Source organism: Chlorocebus sabaeus, chromosome 13 (genome assembly GCF_047675955.1).
Source record: "Chlorocebus sabaeus isolate Y175 chromosome 13, mChlSab1.0.hap1, whole genome shotgun sequence".
NCBI classification, from domain to species: Eukaryota; Metazoa; Chordata; class Mammalia; order Primates; family Cercopithecidae; genus Chlorocebus; species Chlorocebus sabaeus.
Window position 1 is genome coordinate 100004151 of NC_132916.1, and position 21521 is coordinate 100025671.

At 38.9% G+C, this 21521-nt stretch overlaps 1 protein-coding gene and 1 pseudogene across 2 annotated transcripts in view; one reads left to right on the forward strand and one right to left on the reverse strand.

Moving 5' to 3' along the window:
• FILIP1 (filamin A interacting protein 1) overlaps nt 1-21521 on the forward strand; it is a 311881-nt gene that overhangs the window by 479 nt on the left and 289881 nt on the right. The window lies entirely within an intron of this gene.
• LOC119625470 (U6 spliceosomal RNA) lies at nt 7577-7665 on the reverse strand (annotated as a pseudogene).

Below are 21521 nucleotides of genomic sequence, written 5' to 3' on the forward strand. Positions count from 1 at the left end.
TTCTTTAAAAAACAAAAATGAGGAAAAATCTATGCTAAATGTCCATGAAAAGTCACCAGCAATTAAAATGATGCAGAAAACCGGTATGATTAAGTGCAGTCTTTGGGGAATGGACCGTTCTAATTCAGTTGTCCTATTAACGAAGGCCTATGCAGAAAGGCTTATTGTTTTAAACGTCCTTTAAAATATTTTTCCTAATGCGAACCAATACTCTTTCCTGATTGGCAAGAGTAGTGGAATGAATATAATTTATTTTTGTTGCCTGAGGTTATTGCATAATCCTGTTGTGATGTTCCATGACATCGTCTGTGCCAGTGACAGTATAATACTGAGATGTGTAGGTAATAGGCACATGTGGGTAACTGGCCATTTGTACAGACTTCAACATGTAGTTTTTAAAAAAATCTTTCAGGCTGGGCGCGGTGGCTCACGCTTGTAATCGCAGCACTTTGGAAGGCCGAGGCGGGTGAAGCACCTGAGGTCCGGGGGTATTAGAGACCAGCCTGACCAACATGGAGAAACCCCTCTCTACTAAAAGCACAAAATTAGCTGGACGTTGTGGCGCATGCCTGGAATCCCAGCTACTCGGGAGGCTGAGGCAAGGAGAACTGCTTGAACCCTGGAGGGGGAGATTGGAGTTAGCCGAGATCTTACCATTGCACTCCAGCCTGGGCAACAGAGCTAGACTACCTAAAAAAAAAACAAAAAAAAAAAAAAAAAAAAAAAAAAAAAAAAACAACCTTTCAGCAGCTTGATTCCATTTGGAGAAATTTTTTTTTAATTAAAAATAAATCTTTGCTTTTAAAATGCATATATGCTGGCTTTGAAAATGGAGGAAGGTGCCAGGAGTCAAGGAATGTGTGTGGCCTCTGGAAGCTGGAAAAGGCAAGAAAATCAATTCTCCTCGGGAGTCTCCAGAAAGGAAAACTGACACTTTGACTTTAACTCAATCAGAAAGGTATTGGACTTCTGACCCTACAGAACTATCAGAAAAGGTTTGTGTTAAATTGCTAAATTAGTGGTAATTACCATGTGTTACAACAACACATGCAATGGGAAACAAGGTAAAATGTGTAGAAGATTTTTTTTTTTTTTCCCCGAGATGGAGTTTTACTCTTGTCGCCCAGGCTGGAGTGCAATGGCGTGATCTCGGCCCACAGCAACCTCCGCCTCCCAGGTTCAAGCGATTCTCCTGCTTCAGCCTCCCGAGTAGCTGGGATTACAGGCGCCTGCCACCACGCCCAGCTAATCCACGCCCAGCTAATTGTTGTATTTTCGGTAGAGACGGGGTTTCACCACATTGGCCAGGCTGGTCTCAAACTCCTGACCTCAGGTGATCCACCTGCCTCGGCCTCCCAAAGTGCTGGGATTACAGGCGTGGGCGACCGCGCCTGCCCCTTTCCTAGTTGTCTTAGCCTAGTGAATAGCAGTGTCATTCACTCATGTCATTCACGAATTTCTGGTTTCACAAGCCAAAAAACTAGGAATCACTCATCTCCCTTTCTCGCTCCCTCTCTCTCCTGTTCCCCTCTCTTTTAAATCAAATCTCCTTCCTGATTATCTCTTGAATCTATTCATTTTTTCCAGTTCCAGTGTGTCCTCACCAATCTTAGCCACTATAATCTTTCAGCTATACTACAATAATAGCTTCAAACAGGTTATTTCTTATTCTCTCTACCCATCTTCTAATCCATTTCTCACACAAAAGCCACAATAATCTTTTTAAAAATTAATTATTATTGTTGAGACAAGGTCTGGCTCTCTGACTCAAGCTGGAGCGCAGTGGTGCAATCTCAGTTCACTGTAACTTCTGCCTCCCAGGCTCAGGTGATCCTCCTACCTCAGTCTCCCAAGTAGATGTGACTACAGGTGTGCACCATCACGCCTAGCTAATTTTTTTTGTATTTTTTGTAGAGGCAGAGGGTTTTACCGTGTCGCCCAGGCTGGTCTTGAACTCATGAGTTCAAGTGATCCACCCACGTTGACCTTCCAAGGTGCTGGGATTACAGGTGTGAGCCACCGCGCCTGACCTCTTGGTTTTTTAATGTAAATCAGATCAAAGCACTTTACCGTTTAAAACCACTCAAAGATTTACCTTTGCTCTTAGGATAAAGTCCTAAATCCCAGGCCCTTCCCTACCTACCTCACTAACCTCCTCTTGCAGCATTCTCATCTTCTTCATTAAGCTCCAGCCATTTTCAGTTTTTCAGTTTCTCTTTTCTACATCGGAGCCTTTGGACATGTTTTACCCTCCATCTGCAATGCACTTTTTGTCTGAATAGAATCCTGCACCAATAGATATTAATACGTATCTGCTTAATGAGTAAATAATACAATAGATCAAAAATAATTTTTTCCCAAGGAAAATTTAGGATGATAGGATCGTAGAACCCAGCTCCTTAAAGACTATGTAATACAATCTTCTCAGATGTTCAGAAAATGTCTATGCCCCAAATAACATTGTGGTAGAAATCAAGGAAAGATACTCTAAAAGGGACCAGCAATTGGGCTGTGAACCTAGGGTTTGGATTTGAAGATTATGATGTTGAAATAACCTAAGTTGCTCTGAGGGGTCTGGGAATTGACAAAAAGAAGATTTGAGTTGGTTATAGACACATAACAAAGTTTTCTCTCTGTGTATGTTATCCCTAAGGCTGCAAATTCTTTTGTATCATAGCTGATGTTTCCTCTATTTTAGCCAAATTTAAAGTGCTGTATATAAAACTACTTGGATAAACTGACCCATAGTCTATACTGGTAGAGCTTAATAATGATTAATAAAATAGCAACTTTTAATATTTTAATTTAATATTTTAATATTTCTTTGAAAACATAGTTATCAAATCCCATTCTTCTAAACACCACACTGAGACATGCAGTATATAGTTAATCCACAACTAAGTACAAGTTTCAGGAGACAATAGCAGGTTCTGCAATTAGTGACTGGTTGATGGTTTTTCAAGGGCTAAATGTTTTTGTGCCAGATGAAACGAGGAGTATTATATGAAAATAGTATATCCATTTCTGTTATAAGGATATAAGTTTCTGTTCTAACATAATTTCTACATTATCCTATTTCACTTTCAACTTGCTGATTATCTTATTATTGTTTTTTTAATCTTACCATATTTCATGCTCATTTGTAATTTCCAGTTCTTCTCTTTAGTCAATGATTTCTGTCCCTGTTCCATGTTGCAGATTTTTTCCTAGGGTTTTAGTAGGTTGTTTATCAGCCATTTTAATAGTTACAATTTTAAACTTTTGATTAAATGAATCTCAAAACTAATCTTTTAAAAATTGTAAGTGAGTATATCCTCAAAATAGCACACATTTCTTACACATAGTCAGTTCCTACCAGGCACCTTCAGTGTCAACATTTATAAGTGAACAGGGAAGTTTTCAGGTGACTAGGGCTGCATTATGACTTTCCTGGGCCCTAAGCACTATGACTTCATGGGGCCCTTCCTCCACAGGAAATATATCAAACTTTTTTTAGCAAGAGTTTAAATGCTATATATAAAACTACATTTAAAATTTTTAAATCAGTTAATTTTACAACTACTTTGGTATAAAGATAAAATATAATCCAGATTGGATTTGTTGTTATATACTTATTATCATTATGTTCATTTTTTTCTTTTGATTAAAAAAATTAAAACATTTTTCTAAGACCTTTAAAATGTCATGGGCCCTTGGCACTGTGCCTCTTGTGCCTAGCAGATAAATTGGTCCTGCAGATGACTACTAGATCCCTTCATGGTCATTAATGGAATTGATCACAGGGAAATCATTTCTAGCCAATATCTGAGGCAGTAGTTCTCAACTTTAACATGCATTAAAAATCAACTAAAGAGCTTATAAAGCAGTTTCCTGGGCCCTATCCCAGACCATCTGATTACATAGGTCTGGGTAGGATCCACGAATTTGCATTTCTAATAAGCTCAAAGATGGTGCTGATCTGAGAACCACACTTTCAGGATAATATAGCTATTTATGTAAAGGCAGTGCTCTCTATATGATTTGGTAGGTATACTATCCAGATCTCCTAACCAATATTTACCGAACATCTACTGTCATTCTTCTTTTTTTTTTTTTTTTTGAGACGGAGTCTCAGTCTGTCACCCAGGCTGGAGTGCATTGGCACGATTTTGGCTCAGTGCAAGCTCCGCCTCCCGGGTTCTTGCCATTCTCCTGCCTCAGCCTTCCAAGTAGCTGGGACTACAGACACCCACCACCACACCTGGCAATTTTTTTTTTTTTTGTATTTTTATTAGAGATGGGGTTTCACTGTGTTAGCCAAGATGGTCTTGACTTCCTGACCTCATGATCCGCCCGCCTTGGCCTCCCAAAGTGCTGGGATTACAGGCGTGAGCCACCGCACCTGGCTATTCCTATTTTATAAGTGAAAATAGACTTAAAGTTCAAATGACCTTGCCAAGGTGACTCAGCTAGAAAACTGTAGACCTAGGATTTGAGCTGAAGTCCATTTAGACTCCAAGGTTCATGGTCTCTTATTATCATTATAATGTGGTAACGACAGGTAGAATATAATCCGTGGACCTAGAAGCAAACATTTAAACTTGAAATAATGCATAAAAGTGGTACTTTCATAGATCATCATTACTGTATTGTCCTTATTTATTTGAGTCTGTTGAAGGCTGCTTTCTTTCTTGGTATTTATTCTTCACTTCTTAACTCCAGTTAATAACAGCAAAAGGAATGCAGTAATGGCATGTAACACAGTTTTCTGAAAGTGCTATTCTGTTCTTTTTTTTTTTTTTTTTTTGAGACAGAGTCTCACTGTGTGGCCCAGGCTGGAGTTTGGTGGCGCAATCTTGGCTCACAGCAACCTCTACCTCCTGGGTTCAAGCGATTCTTCTGCCTCAGCCTCCCGAGTAGCTAGGACTACAGGTGTACACACCACACCCGGCTAATTTTTGTATTTTTAGTAGAGACAGGCTGGTCTTGAACTCCTGACCTCAGGTGATCTGCCCGCCTCGGCCTCCCAAAGTGCTGAGATTACAGGCCTGAGCCACTGCGCCCAGCCCGAAAGTGCTATTCTTTAAAGCTGACTCCAAACTAAATCTGATTAGAATTTTGTGTTTTTCATTAACTTCACTTTGCAAACTGAACTGCCTCATTACTTCTGCAGGTTGACAAACTTTAGTCTTCAGAACACACACAAAAAAGGATTAAATAGCACTCTGAGCTTTGGACTTTAAACGCCTTTGCCTTAGGAGATTAAAAGACTCATTTTATAACTAGTTTCCTTGTCTATTCTTCTAAATATAATTTTATTATAAATACATACATGTGAGATAATTACTTTATCTTTCTCCCTAATTTGTGTGTGTACATATTTGTAAGTTTCTTACTGCTTTTCTTTCTCTGATTCTTTTATTTCTGAAGAACATAGTCTAATACAAATGTTGGCTATTTTCTAAACTCATATTTTTCAAGAAGATGCTTTGATGACCTCAAAGTTTGCCAAACCGTTGTTCACCACCCCAGTGTAGAGGGGCCACAATGTTTTCAGCAATCACACAAATGTTAAGTATATGAAAAATATATATATATACATATATGTATATTTTTAGTAGAGATGGGGTTTTGCCAGGTTGGCCAGGCTGGTCTCCAACTCTTGACCTCAAGTGATCAACCCACCTCAGCCTCCCAAAATGCTGGGATTACAGGCCTGAGCCACCATGCCCAGCCAAGTATGGAAAGATATATTATCAGGATAGAGAAATTATCAAATACACCATGGAACATCTTTTTGGCAGAATGCTTTGCAGCTATTTAAGCCAGTGAAGTAGATCCATTAGTACTGAAAAAGTTGTGGATATAAGGATATATTTTTGGTAAAGAAGGTTAAAAAGAAAAGGATAATTTTGTACAAGAAAGAATCTTGTATGGTAAATTTTTGTCCTAATGTAAAATGACTGGTTAATAAAGAGAAGTATAAGACAAAGCAGAAAATTCAAGCATGTCATCGGTGGTCTGAATAAGGTTGTGATAAGGTTTGTGAAAGTGAACTTTATGAGAGGAATTTTGTTTATGATCAAGTTGGCTGTAATTAGAAGGCAATTGTTTATGAGTCTTTCTAAAATTGAGCTTTAATATTAAAAATACACTAATACAAAACTAAACAAATTTGGTCCCCTATGTTAGAACAACAGGATTTTTAAAAAGTATTCATTTGCTCTTAATAAAATTACCAGAGGTTTTGATTCTGAAATCTGTTTCTTTAACAGCCATCTTCTAAACTGCTAACAGTTTGTATTTCTGCCACATTTCTTCCTGAGATCTATTTAGTTTCCCAAGTTTTAGGTTGGAGATGTTGTCTTTGTTTTTGTTTTTGTTTTTTCTTTTCTTTTCTTTTTTTTTTTTTGAGACAGAGTCTTGCTCTGTCACCCAGGCTGGAGTGCAGTGACACAATCTCGGCTCACTGCAACCTCCGCCTCCCAGGTTCAAGCGATTCCCCTGCCTCAGCCTCTGGAGTATCTGGGATTGCAGGCGTCCTCCACCACGCCCAGCAAATTTTTTATATTCTTGTAGAGACAAGGTTTCACCATGTTGGCCAGGCTGGTCTTGAACTGCTGTCCTCAGGTGATCCACCCACCTTGGCCTCCCAAGGTGCTGGAATTACAGGCGTGAGCCACCGTACCTGGCCTGATGCTATCTTTTTCATTATGACTAATAATTTTATTTCTCAAGGTAAAATTTTTCCTTTTTGTAACTTCTCAGATTTGTATTTTAGAAGTTCAACCAACTTTTTTTTTTTTTTTTTTTCCAGATGGAGTCTCACTCTGTCACCCAGGCTGGAGTGCAATGACGGGATCTTGGCTCACTGCAACCTCTGCCTCCCAGGTTCAAGCAGTTTTCCTGCCTCAGCCTCCTGAGTAGCTGGGACTACAGGTGTGTGCCACCACACACGGCTAATTTTTGTATTTTTAGTTGAGACGGGGTTTTGCCATGTTGACCAGGCTGTCTCAAACTCCTGGCCTCGAGTGATTGGCCCACCTTGGCCTCCCAAAGTGCTGGAATTACAGGTGTAAGCCACGATGCCTCGCCTTTTTTTTTTTTTTTTTTTGAGACAAGTTCTCATTCTGCCACCCAGGCTAGAGTGACAGCTCACTGCAGCCTTGACCTTGCATGCTCAAGCAATTCTTCCACCTCAGCCTCCCGAGTAGCTAGGACTATAGGTGTGTGCCACTAACTATATCCAGCTAATTTTTGTAAAGACAGGGTCTCCTATACTCTCCAGGCTGGTTTCGAACTCCTGGGCTCAGTGATCCACCTGCCTTTGCCTCTCAAAGTGCTGGGATTACAGGTATGGGCCACAGGTTCAGCCTAGAAGTTCAATGTTAACTTAAGAAAAAAAAGTTCAACTTTTGCTGTACCTTGTTGCATGTGATTTGCAGGTCATACATCATTGCCCTTTGTTCTTTCTTCCTTTGAACAGGTGTATCTTTTTTCTTGGCTGAGGTGATAACTTTCTCCTTCAATCTTTTCATCAATTTCTATAACTTTTTTTTCTTCCAACTCTACTATTACAGTTGATGCTCGAATTTTTAGAAAATTATTATTTTTTAACAGCTTATGGCCATGCTAATCTTCTCTGTATCATTCCAACTTTAGTATATGTGCTGTCAAAGCAAGCACTGAAGTATTTATCTTAAAGGCTTAGAAACACAGTGTATTCCTCCAGTGTACCCAGTTCTGTACACTTGGCTTTTACTGATGTGCCTAAATTGTTCCGTGTAATCAGGACACTTCCTATGTTGTTAGTGAGAGCCATGTATTCCCCCACTCAAGGTATTAGTTTTCTTGTTTACATTGCTGTGTAATGTAATGCATATTCTTAACCCTAGACACATTCTTCCTGTGCCTGATTAAATTCAAGTACCCTTTTCATCAGGATTGACTTCCAGATTATCTAAACGGGCTTCCCATAAGGAGAAGCAATCACGCTACAAGAGATTTTTCTTGTAGCGTGTTCTGGTAACTGGCCTGAAAAAAACAAAGATTTTACGTTTTATCAAGATAATTTCCTATCTTGTCTTTATTAGGTTTTGGATTACATAGAAAAACTGAGCTTTAAAAGGGTTAGGTTTTTACATCCATATAACTTTCTGTATTGCTTTTGAAATCTTTTGTCACTGTGGTTAAATTAATGGCTATTATTTTACGGTAACCTGTGATTTTGTTTTGATCAAGTGTTTTGAACTTTTTAACATCTTTGGCAGGTCCTCCCCACACCCACATCATCAAAATCTGAAACTAAATCTTTTTGACTTAAAATTAACATTGGGATTTTCCAGTTGGGCCCCTGGAGAGCCTCAAAGTTGTGTCTCTCATCTTTTAGAGATATTAAATAATTAGGCTTATTTGGTAAATTGTATGAGAAGCATTGTAAAATAATAAGTGATACTAGATATTCCCTCAATTACATTTATGTGTGTGCTATTGATATAAAAGTTCTAAAAGTTACATCAATTCATAAAAATATAATATGTTACAGTCATAATTTTGGTGGCTATGTTAAATCTTTCCTAAACTTATATTTGTATGGATATGTATTAATGTGAGTATTCTAACAGTTGTATAAAATTTATAAAAGTTTGATCCTTCTGATATGACATTGTCAGTCATGATTCTGATTCTTTATTTTTTCTTGTTGTTGAGATGGAGTCTCGCTCTGTGGCCCAGGCTGGAGTGCAGTGGTGTGATCTTGGCTCACTGCAACCTCCGCCTCCTGGGTTCAAGCGATTCTCCTGCCTCAGCCTCCCAAGTTGCTGGGACTACAGGTGCCTGCCAAAACACCTGGCTAATTTTTTGTATTTTTAGTAGAGATGGGGTTTCACCATATTAGCCAGGATGGTCTCCATCTCCTGACCTCATAACCTGCTGACCTCGGCCTCCCAAAGGGCTGGGATTACAGGTGTGAGCCACTGCGCCCAGCCTGATTGTCATCTTAAAATACTGCATGTAATGGAAAAACTACATTTCCTTGTCAATTGGGAAATTATTTATTGTTTATTTTTTTGAGACAAGGTCTCACTCTGTTGCCCAGGCTGGAGTGCAGTGGTGTGATCTTGGCTTACCGCAACCTCTGCTTCCTGGGCTCAAGCAAGCAATCCTCCTGAGTAACTGGGACTATAGCTGTGCACCACCACACCCAGCTAATTTTTGTCTTTTTTGTAGAGATGGGGTTTCACCTTGTTGTCTAGGCTGGTCTCAAACTCCTGGGCTCAAGCAATCTGCCCACCTCAACCTCCCAAAGTGCTGGGATTACAGGTGTGAACCACTGTGCCTGGCCAGGAACTTTAATCAGATTTTATTTATTTATTTATTTTTTTGAGACAGTCTCGCTCTGTCGCCCAGGCTGGAGTGCAGTGGCACGATCTCGGCTCACTGCAAGCTCCGTCTCCCGGGTTCACGCCATTCTCCTGCCTCGGCCTCCTGAGTAGCTGGGACTACAGGCGCCCGCCACCGCACCCGGCTAATTTTTTGTATTTTTAGTAGAGACGGGGTTTCACCATGGTCTCAATCTCCTGACCTTGTGATCCGCCCGCCTCAGCCTCCCAAAGTGCTGGGATTACAGGCGTGAGCCACCACGCCCAGCCAAACTTTCATCAGATTTTTAACCACGACTATTTTAAGTTTCTGTCATCGACAGTTATTGCTTTGAAATCTTCTCTAAAAGCATTTGCAATCAGCTCTAGTCCAAAATGACTTTTCATGGAAAAGACTCTAACAAGTAGTCTTGAAAACAGATTTCTAATAACTTTAAGAACAATGAATGAAATAAAAATCTTCAGAACCTCTAATAAGGAAATTTATCAGTTCATAAAACTGCTAATCAAGATCAAGCAAAACAATAAACTAGTTACATGAAATTAAGTAATTGGTAATGTTTTTATGACTTATTTAAACCATTGTTGGTTCTTTATTTAAATATTTTGTTTTTCAGATTTAAGAAGTTTTTTTCTCATAAGCTATTTATAGTTTACAAGAATTTGGTAAAGTATACTTTTAATAAAGATGGAAACATCTTTGCTTTTTTCCCCTACTTGATTCTTCCAAAAATTGGCAAATATTTATGAGTATTCTTTATTTACGTAAGTTCAAGAAAAATTTGCTCTCTCTTCATAAACAGGATGTAATTGGAAACACTGAATTTGTTTGTTTTTTTTTTTCACCAAGTCTTTTTTGGGTGTGTTTGTGTTTTTGTTTATTTGTTTCTTTAGAGACAGAGTCTCACTCTGTAATCTAGGCTGGAGTGCAGCGGCATGATCAAAGCTCACTGTGCTCTCAAGCTCCTAGGCTCAAGTGAAACTCCTCCCTCAGCCTCCTAAGTGGCTAGGACTATAGGTGTGTACCACTATGCTTGGCTAATTAAAAACAAATTTTTTTTTGGTAGAGGTGGGGTCTCACTATATTGCCCAGGTTGGTCTCAAATTCCTGACCTCAAGTTATCCAGGATCCTCCTGCCTTGGCCTCCCAAGTTTCTGGGATTACAGGTGTTAGCCAGTGCCCCATGTCATTTACCAAGGCTTTGAATAAAATGTTGTATTTAAGAGTTTGCATAAAGTGTCTGGCTTTAGGAGTTTCTAGCCTTACAGTGAGTGAATAAAAATGGTCACTTCTTGGCAGACCCAAGAACCTTAAGACTGAAATAAAGTCTGAAGTCTGCCTTGGTTTGGCTTCCCATGCTCAAGAAGTTTTTAAGCCTGAGATTCCTAATGATCAGTGTAGAGAGAAAAAGACATATTTCTAAAGAAATTTAATACAGCTGTTATTAGATAGTAGCTCTGTGCATTTTTTTTCAAGTTCTTGTTATCTACCTGTAGACTAGATCAGACCTTGAATTCTCCTAATTTCCTTCAATAATTGGCAGCAAGCTTCTTTGTTCCTAAATCCCTATAAGTCAAAACTAGATGAAATTTAAGAAACAAACCTCATGCCTGATGTATGGGCCGCACAAAAGGTTTACCAAGCCACTTGGTGTCATGACCAGAGACTTTCAGATTATAAACCAGGAGCAGCAGTTGATGTTTTCACGCTGTAGATAGCTTTTCTCAAGACATTGAAGCAAGACTCCATATCATAATTAGACTCTTACCCCTCCTAATGCTACCTTTTACACTTGGTAAGCTAATGATGTAATTGAAATTTCACTATCAGTATATTCTGCTGGTAACTTAAGAAAGCCTAACCTAAGAAATTGTTTAGTAGGCCGGGCGCAGTGGCTCATGCCTGTAATCCCAGCACTTTGGGAGGCCGAGGTGAGCGGATCACCTGAGGTCAGGAATTCGACACCAGCCCGGCCAACATGGTGAAACTCTGTCTCCACTAAAAACACAAAAATTAGCTGGGCATGGCGGCACACACCTGTAGTCCCAGCTACTTGGGAGGCTGAGGCGGGAGAATCACTTGAACTTGGGAGGTGAGGTTGCAGTGCCAAGATCATGCCACTGCACTCCAGTCTGGGTGACAGAGAGAGACCCTGTCTCAAAACAAAACAACAAAATTGTTTAGTGTCCATTGGTTAAAGAAGAAAATGTCTGTGCTATTGGCAATACTATGTGCTATACCTGGATAAATTCCTCTGGAAAAGTTGAGACCCATATATACAAAATAAGAAAGTAGTTCACCTGGTTACAATAGGTCTCACCTAATTCCCTGTGGTCATTTGATTTATTCAATTGGTTATCTTTAAGCCTAGATTAATGGCTCAAAATAATTATACAAATTAGAATAGTCATATTACTATTAATTTTACTTCGTCTTTTCCCTTTTTAAACTTTGTGTATGTTAACTGTAAAATTTTTGCGGAAGTACAACTCCTAACAAAATAATGCTGACCCAATACTTTGAGATGAAAACGAAAGACCACAGAACAGAACTTATTAATGCTCAAACATAGCTAAAAGAGTTTTGACACTGACTCCTAGTTGCCAGTTACTCCCTATAATATGAGAGAAGACCAGTAACAAAGACAGGTCCATTCTGTACTGAGGGACATCAAAACCTAACTACAGGGTGATTAATCAGTGATGCTTTTGGAGGAAGATCTTGATGAAATGAGGAAAATGTGGATGTTGTCAGAATCAAAATGAAGTTACTGATGTCAAAAAAAAAAAAAAATACAAAACCCACTGACAAATAGAGCTGGTGAACGTCATAAAGAAAAGGCTCTCATGCTTATATGCCTGATAATAAAAACTATCACAAAGACTGTAAAAACCACAATCTTTCATAAAATCCATTGCAACCTTACACAAGAAATACTTCTGCAGGGACATCTGCCCAACAACTGCCTTTCCAACCCTGCACTGGCATCACACTTGTTACAGATCTTTATAGCCAAGGATAATGATGTCAAAACAATTCTGTGATCCTCCTCATTTTTTCCCTTAAAAACCCTTGCCTTCCTTTACCTCCCTGAATATGCACATAATTTACTATAGCACACATATTCTCATTGCAATGCGCTAGCCCCGAAATAAATATCTTTTATAGCATCTTTTATAAAAGGTTGACAGTACTGATCAGGAAAGCATCCATGATTAATTAAGAAGAAAAAACAAAGGTGTGGTGGCACACATCTGTAGTCACAACTACTCAGGAGGCTGAGGTAGGAGGATTGCTTGAGGCCAGGAGTTCAAGCCTAGGCTGGGCAACATAGTGAGACCCCCATCTCTAAAAAAATTAATAGAAAAATTAATAGAAAAAGAAAAAGCAAGGTATAGGCCATCTTTTTCTTCATCAGAGCCATCACACTGGATACAGGCCAATTTTATATCATTTGTATAAACATAACTTATAAGTATTAGAGCTAATCTGTGTGGCATAACTATGTCAGAAGAAAGGAATTAGAGGGTTGGTGTGGATGACTTTGTCTTTTTTTAAAATTTATTTTTATTTTTTGGGACAGAGTCTCACTCTCTTGCCTAGGCTGGAGTGCAATGGTACAATCTCAGCTCACTGCAACTTCCACTTCCCGGGTTCAGGCGATTCTCATGTCTCAGCCTCCCCAGTAGCAAGGATTACAGGCGCATGCCACCATGTACCCAGCTAATTTTTGTATTTTTAGTAGAGGCAGGGTTTCAACATGTTGGCCAGGCTGGTCTTGAACTCCTGACTTCAAGTGATCTGTCTGCCACGACCTCCCAAAGAGCTGGGATTATAAGCATGAGCCACCGTGCCCAGCTTGTCTTCTTTTTTATGGAATTTTAGTTTGGAAGAAATTACTTTCTTTCTAGTGTTTTTCAGTATTTTCAAATAATGTTAAGCTAACAAATAAAGAACAGTTTAGATGTTTTCTCTGAAACTCCAGAGTTTGACAGTATTATCTTACCTTTCTTTAAAAAAAGTACACCTTTTCTAATGAAAATATAATCACTGGACAGGTGCAGTGCCTCATGCCTGTAATCTCAGCACTTTTGGAGGCCGAGGCAGAAGTTTGAGCTCAGCCTGGCCAACATGGTGAAACCTGATTTCTACTAAAAATACAAAAATTAGCCAGGTGTGGTGGCACATGCCTGTAATCCCAGCTACATGAGCCCAGAAGGCAGAGGTTGACGTGAACCTCCCAGCACCAATGAACTTCAGTCTGGGTGACAGAGGGAAACTCTGTCTCAAAAAAAAGAAAGAAAGAAAAGAAAAGGAAAGAAAAGAAAAGCCAATGTGGTCTTTGTGGACTTTTTCATATTTTGTGTAAATTTCCTCATGTTTCAGGCCTTGCCCATCATTAAGGTTTTAAAATTCTAGATGTGAAGACCATACATGTTCTATAATCTTGAAAGTAGGAAAAACATTTTATGTATCAGTCAAAATTGAATTCTAGACAACAACAGTTGGTTTATCTCTTCTCTCTTTCTTTTTTGTAGTTTAATGTATTTTGATAGCAAACTTGCAGGGATAGCACAGAAGACAGACAACATTAAAAATATGTACTTGCATGTGGGGCAATTCAGTTAGAAAAGTGAATGGATGGAATCTACTGTATGGTAAACTTGCAACAAACACCCTTTAGTTGCCATCAATAAGCATTTATTTGTTTTCAAAATGCTGGCACTGTCCAGAAAATTTTAACAGGGTTATTTATAACCATTATAAAGTTGAAACACTGAAACTTGTTCACTGAAACATTTTGACTTGCATTAATACTTTACATCTCTGGCATTTATATTAAAAATTCACACGCAAATGAAAATGGAAAAACTGCCAATACCTGTTTCCTGTCCCCTGTTTATTCACTCACAATCATATATTTAAGTACCTTTTGACCCCAAGAAAAAAATATAATATTCAGAACTACAAATAACGGGAAGAAGAGAATTTTTTTTAGAGTGAATGTTTCCCATCATAGTGGATTCTTAAGCACTTTTTCTCACATATGCAGCATGCTACCTGGATGTCTTTTGGCATAAAAAGTTGGGTGTCTTCAAAAAGGTCAACTAGATGGGCTTCACTTACCTCCTGCAAAACACCAATAGCTGTGCTCTGGAAGTGCAGATCTGTTTTAAAGTTCTGAGCTATTTCTCACGCTAGATGCTGGAATGGAATTTGGCAAATCGTAAGTTCAAGGGACTTCTGTTAATGTCTCATTTCAAGGAGTGCCACAGTACCAGGTCTATAATGATGAGGTTTCTTCACCCCTTAAGTAGAGGGTGCCCTCTCTCGAGTGGCTTTTTTAGCCATTTGCTTTCTGGATGCATTACCACTGGTCGATTTGCAGGCAGTTTGCTTTGTATGAGCTATGGTACCTTCTTTCTTACCCCACTTCTCCTTTGGCTGGAGCTCTGTGAGCTAGATGCACTGCTAATGTTGCTGTGGTGACTGCCTCCTCCATTCTCTTTTATTATTATTCAGTTTGTGTATGCTATCTTAAAATCACTATGGAATAAGATGGAATCAAATGAATTGCTATTTTTAATTAATTAATTTTAGAGACAGGGTCTTGCTCTGTCACCTAGGCTGGAGTGCAGTGATGCAGTCATAGCTCACTGCAGCCTTGAACTCTTGGGCTCAAGCAATACTCCTGCCTCAGCCTCCCAAAGTGCTGGGACTACGGGTGTGAGCCACCATACCTAGACGTGGCTGTTTTTGATCAAATGTTGGTAGTTTCTTATGACTGTATCTAGTAATCAATAGCTGTTTGAATTAAGTAGTGTGTGTGTGTGTGTGTGTGTGTGTTTTCGAGACAGCGTCTTGCCATCTCTGCTCACTACAACCTCCGCCTCCGGTCCAAGCGATTCTCTTGCCTCAGCCTCCTGAGTAGCTTGGATTACAGGTGCACGCCACCATGCTCGGCTAATTTTTGTATTTTTAGTAGAGACAGGGTTTCACCACATTTGCCAGGCTGGTCTTGAACTCCTGTCCTCAAGTGATCCACCCGCCCCAGCCTCCCAAAGTGTTGGGATTACAGGCATGAGCCACCGTGCCTGGGCAAGTTGTATGATATCTTTACTGTGGTGGATGAACAGTGACTATCTGGGGCTGGTAGTGTAGGGGTAAGAAAAATTTACCAAGACAGTTGTAGATAAATAAAGACAGATTTGTTAGAGAAAGTATGAAAATACGTTGCAAGAAAGCAACAGGCAAGTTAGCAAGAGAGGAGCTAACTACAAAGAGACAGAGGTGCTGGAAATTTTATAGGATTTTATAGAATGGAGCTTGTGCTGTGTGCTGAAGAGGGCTTTGTGCAGTATTAATGTCAAGGTTGCAGTGAGCTAACTTACAATTTTTCTATCAGCTGAGGGTCTGGTGATAACTGGTCACAGGAAGGTTGTGAGTTGTTTGCACAGGACAGTTATGTGTCCTGGACCATGAAGAAAGGCAGACTTGTATTATAGCTCATTTGCTTCTTCTTTTTGCTTTACCCTGGTCCCACCAGCTTGACTCTGTGCCCCCACCTCCTCCCAGTTAGGACTCCACATTTATCTACCAAATAATTGTGAAATATTTAGATTTGTCTTAATATTATGTTATATGCACATAAAAACTGTACTGGAAAGTTTGGTTTACTAAAGGTATTGAACTTACATGGTAACTATTAAATCTATAATAAACAGATATACTACAACACTGGTTTCAATGTATTAGAAAAACAGATAGTACATACCAGTACCATGCTGTTTTGGTAACTATAGCTTTGTAGTATAGTTTGAAGTTGGGTAATGTGATGCCTCCAGATTTGTTCTTTTTGCTTAGTCTTGCTTTGGCTATGTGGGGTCTTTTTTGGTTTCACATGAATTTTAGGATTTTTTTTCTAGTTCTGTGGGAATTGCATTGAATCTGTAGATTGCTTTTGGCAGTATGGTCATTTTTCACAATGTTGATTCTACCCGTCTATGAGCATGGGATGTGTTTCCATTTGTTTGTGTGGTTGATGATGTCTTTCAGCAGTGTTTTGTAGTTTTCCTTGTAGAGGTATTTCACTTATTTGGTTAGGTATGTTCCTAAGTATTTTATTTTATTTTTATTTTCTGCAGTTGTTGTAAAAAAGATTGAGTTATTGATTGTTTCTCAACCTTGTCCTTGTTGGTGCATAGCCATGCTACTGATTTGTGTACGTTGATTTTGTATCCTGAAATTTTACTGAATTCATTTATCAGATCTAGGAGCTTTTTGGATGAGTCTTTAGCATTTTCTGGGTATATGATCATATCATTGGTGAACAGTGACAGTTTGACTTCCTCTTTACCAATTTGGATGCCCTTTATTTTTCTCTTGTCTGATTGCTCTGGCTAGGACTTCAGTACGATGTCGAGTAAAAGTAGCGAAAGTGAGCATCCTTGCCTTGTTCCGGTTGTCAGGGGAAATGCTTTCAACTTTTCCCCATTCAGTATAATGTTGACTGTGGGATTGTCATAGATGGCTTTTATTACCTTGAGATATGTCCCTTTTGTGCTAATTTTGCTGAGGGTTTTAATCATAAAGTGATGCTGGATTTTGCCAAATGCTTTTTCTTTATCTGTTGAGATGATCATATGATTTCTGTTTTTAACTCTGCATATGTGATGTATTTATTGACTTACGTATGCTGAATTATCCCTACATCCCTGGTATGAAACTTACTTGATCATGGTGTATTATCTTTTTGATATGCTGTTGGATTTGGTTAGCTACTATTTTGTTGAGGATTTTTGCACCTGTGTTCATCAGGGATATTGACATAGACCAATGAAACAGAGTAGAAAACCCAGAAATAAAGCCAGATGCTTATAGCCAACTGATCTCCAGCAAAGCAAACAAAAACATTAAGTGAGGAAAGGACATTCTATTCAACAAATGGTGATGGGATAATTAGCAAGTCACATGTAGAAGAATGAAACTTAATCCTTGTTCTCATCTTATACAAAAATCAATTCAAGGTGGGTCAAATACTTAAATCTAAGACCTGAAACCATAAAAATTCTAGAAGATAAAATTGGTAAAACTCTTTTAGATGTTGGCTTAGACAAAAAGTTCATGACCCAGAACCCAAAAGCAAATGCAACAAAAAGATAAATAGATGGGACCTAATTAAAATAAAAAGCTTCTACATAGCAAAAGAAATAATAAGCAAACAGACAACCCACAGAATCGGAGAAAATATTCACAGAGTATGCACCTGACAAAGGACTAATATCCAGAATCTACAAGGAACTCAAACAAATCAAGAAAAAACAAATAACCCCACATAAAAGTGGGTAAAGGACATGAGTAGACAATTCTCAGAAGAAGATACACAGGCTGGGCGTGGTGGCTCACGTCTGTAATCCCAGCACTTTGGGAGGTCGAGGCAGATGGATTTCCTGAGGTCAGGAGTTTGAGACCAGCCTGGCCAACATGGTAAAACCCCATCTCTACTAAAAATACAAAAATTAGCTGGGCGTGGTGATAAGCGCCTGTAATCCCAGCTACTCAGGAGGCTGAGGCAGGAGAATCCCTTGAACCCGGGAGGCGGAGGTTGCAGTAAGCTGAGATCACACCACTGCACTCCAGCCTTGTGGACAGAACAAGACTCTGTCCACCCCCCCCCCAAAAAAAAAGAAAAGAAAAGATATACAAATGGCTAATAAATGTAAGAAAAATGCTCAACATCACTAATTATCAGGGAACACAATGAGATACCACCTTACTCCTTCAAGAATGGCTATAACTAAAAAATAAAATAAAAATAGATATTGGTTTGGATGTTGTGAAGAGGGAACACTTTTACACTGCTGCTGTGAATGTAAACTAGTACAACCACTGTGGAAAACTGTGTGGAGACTCCTTAAAGAACTAAAAGTAGAACTACCATTTGATTTAGCACTCCCACTATTGGGTATCTACGCAGAGGAAAATAAGTCATTATATGAAAAAAGCACTTGCACACTCATGTTTATAGTAGCACAATTTGCAACTGAAAAAAATACAGAACCAGTATAAATGCCCATTGACCAACAATTGGATAAAGAATATACACCACTGAATACCACTCAGCCATAAAAAGTAATGAAATAATGGCACTTGTAGCAACCTGGATGGAGTTGGAGAATTTTATTCTGAGTGAAGTAACTCAGGAATGGAAAATCAAGTATCCTGTGTTCTCACTTGTAAGTGGAAGCTAAGTTATGAGGACACAAAGGCATAGGAATGATATAATGGACTTTGAGGACTTGAGAGGAAGGTAACAGAGTGGGTGAGGGATAAAAGACTACACGTTGGGTAGAGTGTACACTGCTTGGGTGACAGGTGCACCAAAATCTCAGAAATTACCACTGAAGAACTTATCCATGTAGCAAAATATCACCTGTTCCCCCAAAACGACTAAAAAAAAAAATTGGCCTGGAGCGGTAGCTCTTGCCTGTAATCCCAGCACTTTGGGAGGCCGAGGTGGGCAGATCACCTGAGGTCAGGAGTTCCAGACCAGCCTGGACAACATGATGAAACCCTATCTCCACTAAAAATACAAAAAAATTAGCCAGGTGTGGTGGCACGTGCTTGTAGTCCCAGCTTATTGGGAGGCTGAGACAGGAGAATTGCTTGAACCTGGAAGGCGGAGGTTGCCCTGAGCCGAGATTGCGCTATTACAGACCAGCCTGGGCTACAAGACCAAGACTCTGTCTCAAACAAACAAACAAGCCAAAAAAAAAAAAAAAAAAAAAAAAAAAAAAAAAAAATCAAAAGAAAGAAATTAAAAATATTTTTTAAAGGATTGATTATACTCTGTATCAATGAACCATAAATCATTTTCTTTTAAATCTCTGCTAAAACGATGCAGCAAATATATTAGCACTATGTAATAAAATTTGTAACTGAAAAAAGAAAAGCAGAGACTATAATATTAAGAATAGATACCAACAATTATTTGTAGTATGACAAATTGAAGATGTAAGTTTCTATGAGATCATCTGATTTGGAGAGAGGAAAGGGAAGACGTGTCAGGCCTTTAATGGGAGTTCCTTAGGCAGAATTATTTATGATTATCTCCTCTTGGGAAAATGACAAGCAAAAGTTACAATTTAGTTTGGAATGTTTTGGGAATGTATTATATAGTGAGCTAGACAACATTTTGTACTCATCAGGACTTTATGCTCATGAAAGTAATTTATTTTCTAAATACTGCCGAACATTGTCATCTTAAGCAAGATAAAACAGTTAGGTATTTGGTTCCATAAATGGGTCTTTATTATGTAAAGGCTATTGCTTCTTAGGTAGGAAGCTTGGATGAGTGGGACAAGTGTCTATTTTGGATAGAGAGAAGCATACTAGCATGCATTATGTAAAATTTGAATTGTAGCTGTAGACCCTACTTTAGCTCTCCGGCTCCCTTTCCACAAAATTCTTTATGGACAGCCTATGGACAAGCAATGGTCCTGGAGGAGCCATTAACGTGGTGTCAGTAGCCAGTCATATGTGCCTTGAAGGGGAGAGACTATTTGGAAGAAAAGAACTGCTGCCAGTTTCTCAGAGCTAAAACTATCTTATGTAACCTTTCTTCCCGAAAACTTTTTGTATTTTTTGTTCTTCTTCTCAGAAGAACAGCACACTCTGAGGTGAGGCATGAAAGAATAGGGGAATAGGAATTTGGTGCTATTAGCTTCTTATCTACTGTTATCAGTAAATTGGCCTATTGAGAGCAGAGCATGGTGGCTCACACCTGTAATCCCAGCACGGGGAGGCCAAGGTAGGCGGATCACCTGAAGCCAGGAGTTCAAGACCAGCCTGGTCAACATGGTGAAACACTGTCTCTAAAAATTAGCCAGGCATGGTGACAGGTGCCTGTAATCCCAGCTACTCGGGCAGCTGAGGCAGGAGAATAACTTGAACCTGGGATGTGGAGGTTGCTGTGAGCAAGATCACATCATTGCACTCCAGCCTGGATGACAAGAAAAAAAAAAAAAGAAATGAAAAAGAAAAAAAATTTAAGTATCTGATCTGTTTTTGTTAAATCACGTGGATAAATTAGGCTGCCTTTGGTGTCTTTAATAGTTTTAGACGATAGATTGTAATATGGAATACAGAAGTTCCCCCCTTATTAGAGATATCACTTTCCATGGTTTCAGTTACCTGTGCTCAACCATGGTCCAAAAATATAAAATGGAAAATTCAGAAATAAACAATTCCTAAGTTTTTAAACACAGGACACTCTGAATAGCATGATGAAATCTCATGACTTTTCATTTGGGAGATGAATCATCTCTTTGTCTAGTATTTTCACACTGCATATGGTACCTGCTCATTAGTCATATAGTAGTCTTCTCAGTTATTAGATTGACTGTTGCGGTATTGCAATGCATGTGTTCAAGTAACCCTTTTATTTAATGATGGTCTCAAAGTGCAGGAGTAATGATGTTGGTAATTCAGATATGCCAAAGAGAAACCATGAAGTACTTCCTTTGAGTGAAAAAGTGAAAGTTCTCAAAAAGGAAAGAAAAAATTGTGTGTCAAGGTTGTTAAGATCTATGGTAAGAACAAGTATATCTGTGAAACTGTGAAGAAGGAAAAAGAATTTCATGCTAGTTTTGCTGTTGTACCTCAAACTGCAAAAGTTATGGGTACAGACAGTGATAAGTGCTTAGTTAAAAGGAAAAGGCCTTACATTTGTGGGTAGTAGATAGGAACAGTAACACAGTCCAATTGATGGTGTTAACCAAAACTAAAACTTTTAAGGTAGAAATCATTTGATAAAGGTTTATTGGAAGCCAACTATGAGGATTGACCTGGGAAAACACACAACAAAGTTGGGAGCATTCTGGAGTCTCACAAGTTGGAGGGCTTTTGTAGGAAAGTTTAGGAGAAGGAAGGGGGATTCCTCTTACCATAGTTGTGCTTTTTTTATTGGAAGATACAATAAAGAGGTTGCAATTTTGGATACAGTTGCAACATATGGGCTAAAATATTAATATCTACATGCAAGACAGTCAGTAAAACTTTATGATTCAGAAATAAATCTGTGTCCTTTCAGTGTCAGTAGGTTATGCATTAATCAGCACATCAACAATTTGAGAAACTTATGATCAGATTCTTTACTCAGG